At 40.6% G+C, this 9,955-nt stretch overlaps 1 long non-coding RNA gene across 1 annotated transcript; it reads left to right on the top strand.

Moving 5' to 3' along the window:
* The first annotated feature begins 3,672 nt into the window (after positions 1–3,672).
* Positions 3,673–7,708, top strand: LOC141371022 (uncharacterized). The gene is made up of 3 exons (XR_012375623.1): positions 3,673–3,708; positions 4,384–4,470; positions 7,464–7,708. It is a non-coding gene; the product is annotated as an uncharacterized lncRNA (long non-coding RNA).
* Positions 7,709–9,955: the final 2,247 nt, after the last annotated feature.

Raw genomic sequence — 9,955 nt, 5'->3', positions numbered from 1 at the left:
CCTAAAAACTCAGTGTGTTGGACCCACTGAACCTTTCATCTTTGAGGCAAAACCAGACCTGAGAAATCCCTTCGTCAGAGGAACAGTATATATGTTAAGAGCATGAGAATGAGAAAAATCAGAGACATTAGCTTGGTTACACTGGAATTTAAATGTAACCTAGGCGCATCCTCCATACATAAATGTACATTCATCAGTTAAGCTTGTGAATGATTTATTCCACATTTTTGGGAAGGAGGAGGAAGACACATTTAAATTAATGAACATAAGATATTTGAGTATAGGGGTGCCTGGGTGGCTCAGTCGTTAAGTGTCTGCCTTTGGCTCAGGTCACGGTCCCAGAGTCCTGGGATCGAGTCCCGCATCGGGCTCCTTGCTCAGTGCAGAGTCTGCTTCTTCCTCTGCCCCTCACCCCACTCATGCTCTCTCTCTCTCAAATAAATAAATAAAATCTTTAAAGAAAAAGATGTTTAAGTATAGAGAACACGGGATATGGAATGCAAAGATTTGAGTTTGAGTATATACCAGCAACTTCTCCACTCTGTTATCATGACATATGGCTCACACTTTCTGAGCCTCCTCTTTCTTATCTGTAGAACAGACTAAGATCAGACTTGCTTTGCCAGCCTCACAGAGAAGATATGAAAATCATATAAGATAAAGTTTGTCAGAGCACTATACTATCTACAAAGGTGTTGTTGAAGATGATGATGATAATGATATTGAAGAATTTATTAGCTCAAGGCAATTACCTTGGTCTGTCGTGCAAGAAAATGACTAAGCTTTGTGATAAATGATGGTGGAAATTAAAAGACAGTTTCTGAGAAAGAAGTTCCACGAACATGTAAATACTTCTAATAGCAATGATTCCATAGTAACATCAAATACTCTGCTAAACAGAATGTATTTATTTGCCCTTGATTTTTAGACAAAACCTAAATCAGAATGATACAAGCTGGGACGCCTGGGTGGCTCAGTCAGTTAAGTGGCCGACTCTTGAATTCAACTCAGGTCATGATCTCAGGGTCATGAGATCGAGTCCGGCACCTGGTTCAATGCTGAACAAGAAGTCTGCTTGAGCATCTTTTCCTCTGCCCTTCCCCCCACTCAGGCACACACGCTCTCTCTCACTCAAATAAATATATCTTTTAAAAAAAAGAATGATACAAGCTTATGACACAAGCCAGGATATAATGCCAACACATGGCTGTCCTTTCCCATGGCAAACCTTCCCACTGTGAAGTGCACATCCCAAAACTTCATCTTGTTCTTTTTTTAATGCCCGATTCATCTGCACCATTATCTCCGTCATTGTGGCCTCTCCTGGAGTTCCATGTCTTTTTCAACATTTTTGTTCTGTCTGTTTAATTTATGAGTATCATTTTCCTTGATAAATAAAATCTAAAAGAAAGAGAGAGAGAGAGAAGAGGCCAAATGGGAGTTGAATAACTTGGCTTTCCTTTCATAACCTACCTGTTAAATATTACACCAAACATTCCAAAATATGTGTCACTTACATCTTCTTCCTCTTCTCCTCAAACATAGTTAGGTTTTTCTTTGATTGTTTTTTTCCAATGTGATGAGCTTTGCCCACTGTTGGCCTCAGTCTTCCCAAGCCTATCTTTATGCAGTTTTATATGTATGTTCATCAGAGAGTTCTTTAGTCAGTTACAGTCGTTTCTGCAGACTTCTCTCCCAACACTTTCTTATGTGTGCAATTGGCACTGTTTGTGATGAAGGTAGAATTTAATTTCTTAGCATCTTGTAATTACCTGTCTTTTAGAATTTCTTGTAGTCTTTGTTCATAGGACCATTTAGCACCTATGAGCTTGCTTTATGGAGAATCCCCATCTATGTTTGATGCTCTCCTCCTTGATATTGCAAAATTCATAGTAGTGCCCTGCACCCCATTCCCATAATTCCCTATTTTCATTATCCGTTTATGCCTTTAGGACTTTTTAAACTTTCTATTCTCTCTGCCTGGAATATTCTTTCATATCTGTTCTTTATATATCAGGCTCCTTTTCACTTTTAGGTCTTAGTTTAAATGTCATCTCCTTAGACAGGACCTCCATGATTATGATAATTAATTAATTGATTAATTAATTAAAGTACTTTTGATATACATCACCCATGCACTCTTACTCTAGCTCATAACCCAGTTGATTGTTCTCTTGATGTTTAACACGATTGGTTACTATTACGTTGACTGATTTGCTTCCCTGTGTGTTCTCTCACCCTCACCCCTACCCCAGCCACCAACAAGGACTTGGACCTTGTCAATCTTGTTCATTGTTGTTTCTCAGTTCCTGGCATAGGGACTATCACACAAAAAAAGTAAGTGTTGGAGGAATGAATGGTCTAGTTCTACATTATTCTGTAAGCCCTAAGCAGGGAGGGTCTAAATGCATTAACTGAGTGAAAATTTATTAAAGGCAAAATCAATTCTTAGAATGCAAGAGATTACTTATTCCATAATTTCCATTTTATAGGTAGGTATTTAAGGAAGTGAACTAATTTGTGCAAGATTTTATGTTTTCATGAGTGGTAAAACCAGGAGTAGAATCTATGTCTTTTGACTTCTAGAGAAGTAAGTATTAATCGAAGGTCCTCCCTACTGGCATTTATCAACTTGGTTATCAAATTTCCCGATAATTGCCCAACCTGAACTCTCTACTCCAGCCAACCAAACCAACAACACATAGCTTGTTAACAACAGCAATAGCAAATACTGACTATTTCTACTATACTAAGCAGAGTCTCCCCAATCTACCCCAACTCACAGAAATTCTGTTCAAAAGATCTTCAGTTAGCTCTCGTCTCATCAGGTGCTCTGTAAATTATATGGTCCTTTATACCCCTGCCTTTCTGCCTACATAGTAGATCTGGGACTCCTATTTCATTTACATTTCTTCACTGCGGTAGATTTAAAAAATATACCCACAATATTTTGCAGCTTCTCCCATAAAGACATGGAGTCTGTTTCTCTACCAGATTCTTTTTGTTTTAATTTAGGCTTAGTCATGTGATTTTCTTTCTTTCTTTTTTTTTTTTTTTAAGATTTTATTTATTTGACAGAGAGAGAGACAGTGAGAGAGGGAACACAAGCAGGGGGAGTGGGAGAGGGAGAAGCAGTCTTCCCGCTGAGCAGGGAGTCCAATGTGGGGCTCGATCCCAGGACCCTGGGATCATGACCTGAGCTGAAGGCAAACGCTTAACAACTGAGCCACCCAGGTGGCCCAGCCACGTGATTTTCTTTGGCTAATGGAACATTAACAAATATGTTGCAAACAGAGGTTCAAAAATCTTTGTAATATTAGGGGTTTGCTTTCTCTTGCTGCAATTGGAATCCTGAATCCCTCATGTGAAAAAGCACGAGCTAGCCTTCTGGAGAAGTCACTTAAAGGAAAACTTATCTGCCTTTGCTGTCTGGCTGCCTACTGCTAGACATGTGAGTGGAGCCAACCTAGACCAACCAGCCCTTGGTCTATCTGACAGCTGACTGCAGACATATGAGTGAGAACATCAAAAGAATTGCCCATATGAACTCAGCCCAAACTGCCAACCCATGGAACTGTGAGCTAACAATGATCGTTGTTTTAAGTCACTAAGTTCTGATATAGTTTGTTACACAGCAAAAGCTAACTCATACACATACTATACATCCTACATTGCTTTCTAGTCATCTTTATTTGCTGCTTCTCTGAGGTATCTCACTAGTAAATGATCCATTTATCCCCATTTCACAGAGAGGAAAAATCAGTGTCAAGAGGCTTTGCTAGTAGTGATGCCCTGACATGCTTAATTCTTTAGATCCCATATATTAGAGATAAATCCTCCTTAGAGACTTTTTAAGGGAGCAGCCACTGGAAATGTTTGGAAAAGAATTAGGTAATTGAGGACGTGCAGACAGTTCCTGAAAGCCAGACTCCAAAACAATAAGCATGAGCTTTCGTCGGGTTTATAAAATTAATAAAGCCAGAATCCAATTTTGTCTGCTTACCTCTTAGTTTCTAACTAGCAGCTGTCAAGGGTACAAAACATCTAGGCCGTTCTAAGGCTTCAGTCACTAGAACCCACAAGATAATAGTCATAATAATTATCAGTCACATTTATTGATCACCTTCTAACTGTTAGGTATTGTCCACATTCATTATCTCTGATAACAAGCCACAATAATCTTATTAATTAATAGGTATAACTTCCCTTTTGCAGAAGAGGAATTTAAGGGCTGGAGAAGTTAAGAAACTAGCCCCAAACCACAGAGTTGGTAAGGCAGAAAACTGAAATTTAAACCAGGGTTAGCCTACATACTTTCTCATCTACAGCTTTTCTCCTTTGGATTGACTGCAGTACAATTCCTGTTTCTTTTCACATATTAAGGATGCAGGTCATGAGCCTCACATCCAAGGGATACCAGCAGGGACCGTTCCTCAGCAAGAAAGCAGAGTTTCTGTCATGTATCAAAATGTAAGTGATTTCCCTTTCAAACAGCTTAAGTCTGTTATCCTTGCTATACTCCTAGAAAAGCCTCCTATTTGTCTACAGCTTTTACTTTTCAACCCAGGTTTTGAGGAGGCAGAGGGAAAATGTTAGTTAAGTCATGAACCAGACACATTTCTTCCTACCTTAGAGCCAAGCAGAGTAAAAGTAGTACCTTCCCAAACTTCTGATTTCAATTCCCAGAAACTCCCCAAAGGAGAGACCTCAATACTTAAGAACTTGAGAGGTCAGCCTCGCAGCAACAAACAGCCTTTATAAATATGTTTATGTTCCTGGTGATAAAATAATGCAGAGCATACTCATCTCTGTTAATGATGTTTTACACATCTTAAAGTAGTGAAAATGGGCGCTGGGCTTTTAATTTAACTTAACTGATCATCTCTTACCTGCTAGTTACATTCTAGTATCTCCCTTCCCCTTCAGGTACAGGTCCAAAAAACTCATTTTATTTTGTTGCATCTAATAGGTGTTTGTTTTCTGTCCCACACCCCGGTGACCTTATCATTTTGCGACTTCAGAGTCTCACTTCCCGGATGCCCCCCCACATCAAGTCCTCATGGTTACACTTGTGTTTAGAGATGTCTGTGCCCCCTCCCTGACAGCTGGCCCCAACCTTAGTCCTCATTGTATCCCAAAGCTTCAGACAGCTCTTGACACATATCAGAGCCCACTAAGTGTTTGACACGTTGAATTAGACCTTTTTGCATCCCTACTTTGCACATAGAAGCAATTCTCTAAATGTTTGTGAATTACTCGGTTAATGAAGGAATGATGGCAATGATCAAACAAGGGAAGTTAATCATGACTGTAAGCAGATTTGAGGGGCAAAAGATCAATGATAATTTCCTCCCTCTATTTTCACTTATCCTAGAAGGAGAAGATTCCTTTCTTTTCTCAGTTCTTTCCCCCATACTCAAAACTAGATATCTAACCCTGTTAAAATGAGCCAGTCTCTCTTTCTTGCAAGGCCGATTTCATAAATATAATTCCACTAACTTATATACCAGGCACCTGAGGAACCATAGCAACCCATCTCAAACCTGGAGAGAATTAAGTGACCAACGTCGCTGAAAAAGCGCAGCCTAGCATTCTTTCAGTTTCCTTAAAACCAGCAGAATTCTAAAAAAGCCAAATTGCAGAATTCAGTTCAGGAAGTAAATTACCACAAACACAAGGAAATTGCAGCAAGAATTCTCCCTTGGCTGGTTATACCTACTAAGCTAAAACACATGCATCTGGAAAAAAGAAGAGAGCAGTTTTTAAGTGCCGATTTCTTTTGCATCAGGACCACCTCCGATCTGATGCCTCTCGCAGCTACTTTGACCAAACTCTTGTCGAAATGAAGTTATCTAAATGTCTGTGCCGGGTGAGCAGGCAGCACCAGGCCAGCACAAAAGAGAGGAGAAAAGAGCAAGAGGAAGGGAATATGTCACATCCTGACTCCAGGGAAACAGTGCAAAACATCTAATCACAGCAGTACCAGGGAACTTGAACCTGTCCAAAGAGATCCCCAGCTCTCCATGTTTAATTGCCGTTGATGGCTGCGGGCCAGCCATGCATGACAATGCCTGCATGTCTCACGGCTCCCTGCCTGTGCTCGCTCCTGTCAGCTTTCACTCCACGTGATGAGCATGGTCCTCGGACCCTGTGAGAGGGGCCCGAGCCAGCGACGGGGGTGGGGCGGGCTGGAGGAGCCCCTCCAGGACACAAAGCGGCTTTTGCTCCAATAATGCCTAGCTAAGCGGGGTTCTTTCGACACAGAAATGTTAAGACCAGCTTCGACCCCTCACTTCCTTTCCACAAGTATGCAGCATATTTGTTTTCCTTCAGAGGAAAATGAAACTAGGACACACCATGCAGATGGGTAGGACATCTGTGACCTGAGGTATGTCAATGGGCAGCAGGCAAATCTCCCTGTTTGGTCGATTATATTTGAGCACACGCTTGAGGCTGGATAGAGAAATTTGAATTACACTTGAATGGCAAAGAACATTATGTTTCTGTGGTGACTTGATACTCTTAAACCTCTTCTTTCTGTCTGCACAAGAAGCAAAATCACGTTTCTATTGATTCCAGTGACAAGAAAACCTCTTGGGGGAAACAATGGTTTATTAAGTCTAGTGTGGCGTTGATAATTTGGAAGGAATTCATCAATCCTCTTGCAGCCTAATTGCTCATTTTTAGTGTAGGAGCAGTCTAGAACTTCTCCGGAGTTTCAGATCCAAGATAGGTGGCTTCGAGGCACCAATTAGTGCGAAACTTCAAGGCACAAAAGCTCCAGACAGCACGAAATCGTGCAGTTAAGTTTGGGAACCACTCTGCAGAGGGTCTGCCCCTTGTCTACGCTCTGTGAGGTGTTAAGAGGAGCTTAACTTCTCTCTGAGCTTTAATTGCCTTATCTCTAAAAATAGGCATCTCTACCTCATGGGGATGTGATGAGGATTAAATGGGCTGATGTCTACTTATGAGCTTCCTCTGCACATAAATAAACAAACTGCAGGCACGTAAGGACAAGGCTGTGTGGTCTATTTGTTTTTGTAAACTTAGTGATAGGGCATAGTGGCAAGTGATATGAGCTCTGAAATTGTCAGGACGACATTTGAATCCCGACTCTGTGACTAACCAGCTGTTTAGTCATGTTAATTTTCTCATTTTAAAAAATAGAGAGAGATAGTCTTACCTGAGAAACAGCTGAGCTGATGTACTTATGAGATCTGACATACAGGAAAATGTACAACAAATGCTAAGTAGCTCCTAGCACATAGATGCAGAACAAAAATCCAGAAGTCAGTTTATGCTTTTGAAAATTAAATCATCTGTGATGGGAACACAGTTGTTGCTGATTAGCAGTTTGAGATAAACAGTATCAGTATTTTACTGTTTTCTCAGCAAGAGCCAAAAAGAAAAAAATGGGGGCAATGAATTTCATTTCATTATTATACCAACCTTTTTCTCCACAGTAAACCTAGTTTCCTTTTCTTCTGATTATATAAACGACACCTGCTTTTGGTGAAAGTTGAAAGAAAAAGCCAACCAGTCAAAAACGGTAAAGAGAAGAAAGTAAAAATCATGTGACAGTTCATGCATCATCAATATTTAGTAACCAGTAGAGTAAAGTAAGCAGGAAGGCCCAGGAGAACGTTTCTTGATCACATCCCTCCCTCAAGAACATCATTTGGCATCCGTCCGTGGACAAAAGTGCCTTTTTGGGAACTGTGGGGTCCAGGATCATACCCAAGGAACTCAGGAAGAGCCTCGCTGGCCTGCATGTTGGGTAATCGGCATACAGGTCTCACTCCCAGTTGTAGGTCCTGAAGTGAACTCTGAACCAGCCCCAGTCCCAGGCAGCTGAGGTCCAGTCCACTGGTCGGCTGACGAGTCTTAGACAATTGCCTATGACGAGAGAGCCTTTGGAAAAGTCCAGATTTCCTGAGAAGATCTAGCACACCATTAGAGAAAAAAAAAATCAGTTTCGATGCATTGGAGAGGATAAGAGGAGCAGACTTTACCCTTTCCCTCCTCCAAGGCACACAGCTCAGTCCCAAGAGGACCTTCCTGGCCTGTGAAAGTGATGGCACGTGAGTGAGCATCCGGCTTCCCCCAGCTAGGCACGATGCTGCCAGAGAGGCCCATCTTGCTCTCAGCCCATCCAGAATAGTGAGTCTCGAGCTGCACTACAGGTGGCTGCTGGAAGAATGGCAGATAAGACTCTTGGAGGGCATGCAGGGGATATGAATCCTACTAATTTGGTTGTGGGCCCCAACAAGATGCTTTTCCACAAGCCGCTGGGGATGCCTCACCCATGGATTCCCCCACCTGGCCCATGAGCACCCCGAATGTCCCATATGCCACACACACACACACACACACACACACACACACACACACACACACACACACCTCACACACACACACTGTGCTTTGGTCAGCTTTGTGGGTGGTCCCAATGGTACTAAGAGCATACTTTGGCAGATGGCCAGTGAGCACTTGCAGAAAGCTGGCCCAAATCTGTGGGCCAGGGAGAAACCAGAAACTTAAGCTTTAGCAATACCGCTGGGAAAGCAAAAGAGATGCTGCCAGCACCCAGACTAATGCATTGCAAGGTCAAGAGAGAGCATACAAACTTACAAATTCTGCCACAAGAGGGAGAAAAAAGTGTGGAGCAGGTGTATCCATAGATCCAAGAAAGCCTAAGAAGTCTCAGCAGAGCTGATGGAAGGCATTTCTCTTCTGAAGTCAATCAATAAAAACTAGAGGAGATTCGCCATTTTGCATATGAAGACAACATGAGACCTTAAGGAATAGGAAAAACCCAGAAAAACATAACACCACCAAAGACTGACAATAATTTCCAATAACCAGTCCCGAAGATAAGGGGATCTGTGATTTACCAGATAAAGAATTCAAAATAGCTGTTTTAAGGAAGCTCAGCAAGTTACAAGAAAACGCAGAGAGGCAATTCAATGAAATCAAAGCAATACACAGACAAAAATGAGAAGTTTAACAAAGAGAAATCACAAGAAAGAACAAAAATTCTGGAGCTGAAAAATACAATGAATGAAAAGAAAAAAAAAAAAGCAAGACAGAACATCAACAGCAGAATGAAACAATTACAATAAAGAATCCATGAATTAGAAAACAGGACCCTTGAAATTATCTAGTCAGAGGAAAACAAAGAAAAAAAAAATAAAAGGAAAGCCTACCCGATCTATGAGATGCCATCACAAGAAACAGTCTGCAAATTATTGGAATCCCAGAAGGAGATGGACAAGGAAGCAGAAAGCTTATTTAGAGAAATAATGGCTAAGAACTTGTACCCCGTAAGCTTATTCAATACTACATGTCAATTATATCTCAATAAAGTTGGAAAATAAATTTCAAAATTTGTTACTAAATTAAAAATATTTAGTAATTATCCTTTTATGTATACGATTCTGTGTGTGTGTGTGTGTTACTTTACAACCCAACACGGTTTCTTCATTAGAAGAATGTAGCCCATTCATCTTTAGTGTTAACAACAATCTTCGATATCATTGTTAATACATTTCTCTTTGATATTTATTTACTTTGTTTACTTTTTTTCCTTTATCTTTCTTTTTTTCTCATTTGATCAAATTGCCATTCATTACTCTTTCCACCATTTTTAATTTAGAAGTTCTCTTATTTTCATTTTTTTAATAATTCTGCTAGTGGTTACCTTTCCATCCCTTAGAGTCATAATGAAACACATATTTCTGAACTCCTTTGTGGAAATAAGATGCCTATTATTATATTCTCTATTTTTTTCGTCCACTGCTCCTGTCCATCCCAGTAAGATGAAACTTTTAGATGTTCTTCTTCCTACATAGTCCACAGCACACATAAACATATTGGCACCCCCCATAAATACAATATTTGGGATACTATTATTCCCCACTTCTACATCCACAGCTCCCATTTTGCTTCAATAGTT

Source organism: Callorhinus ursinus, unplaced genomic scaffold, assembly GCF_003265705.2.
Source record: "Callorhinus ursinus isolate GAN/ISIS: 27379988/994484 unplaced genomic scaffold, GSC_fseal_2.0 scaffold54, whole genome shotgun sequence".
NCBI lineage: Eukaryota > Metazoa > Chordata > Mammalia > Carnivora > Otariidae > Callorhinus > Callorhinus ursinus.
Note: the sequence above shows the minus strand (reverse complement) of the source record. Positions and strands in the feature narration are given on the sequence as shown.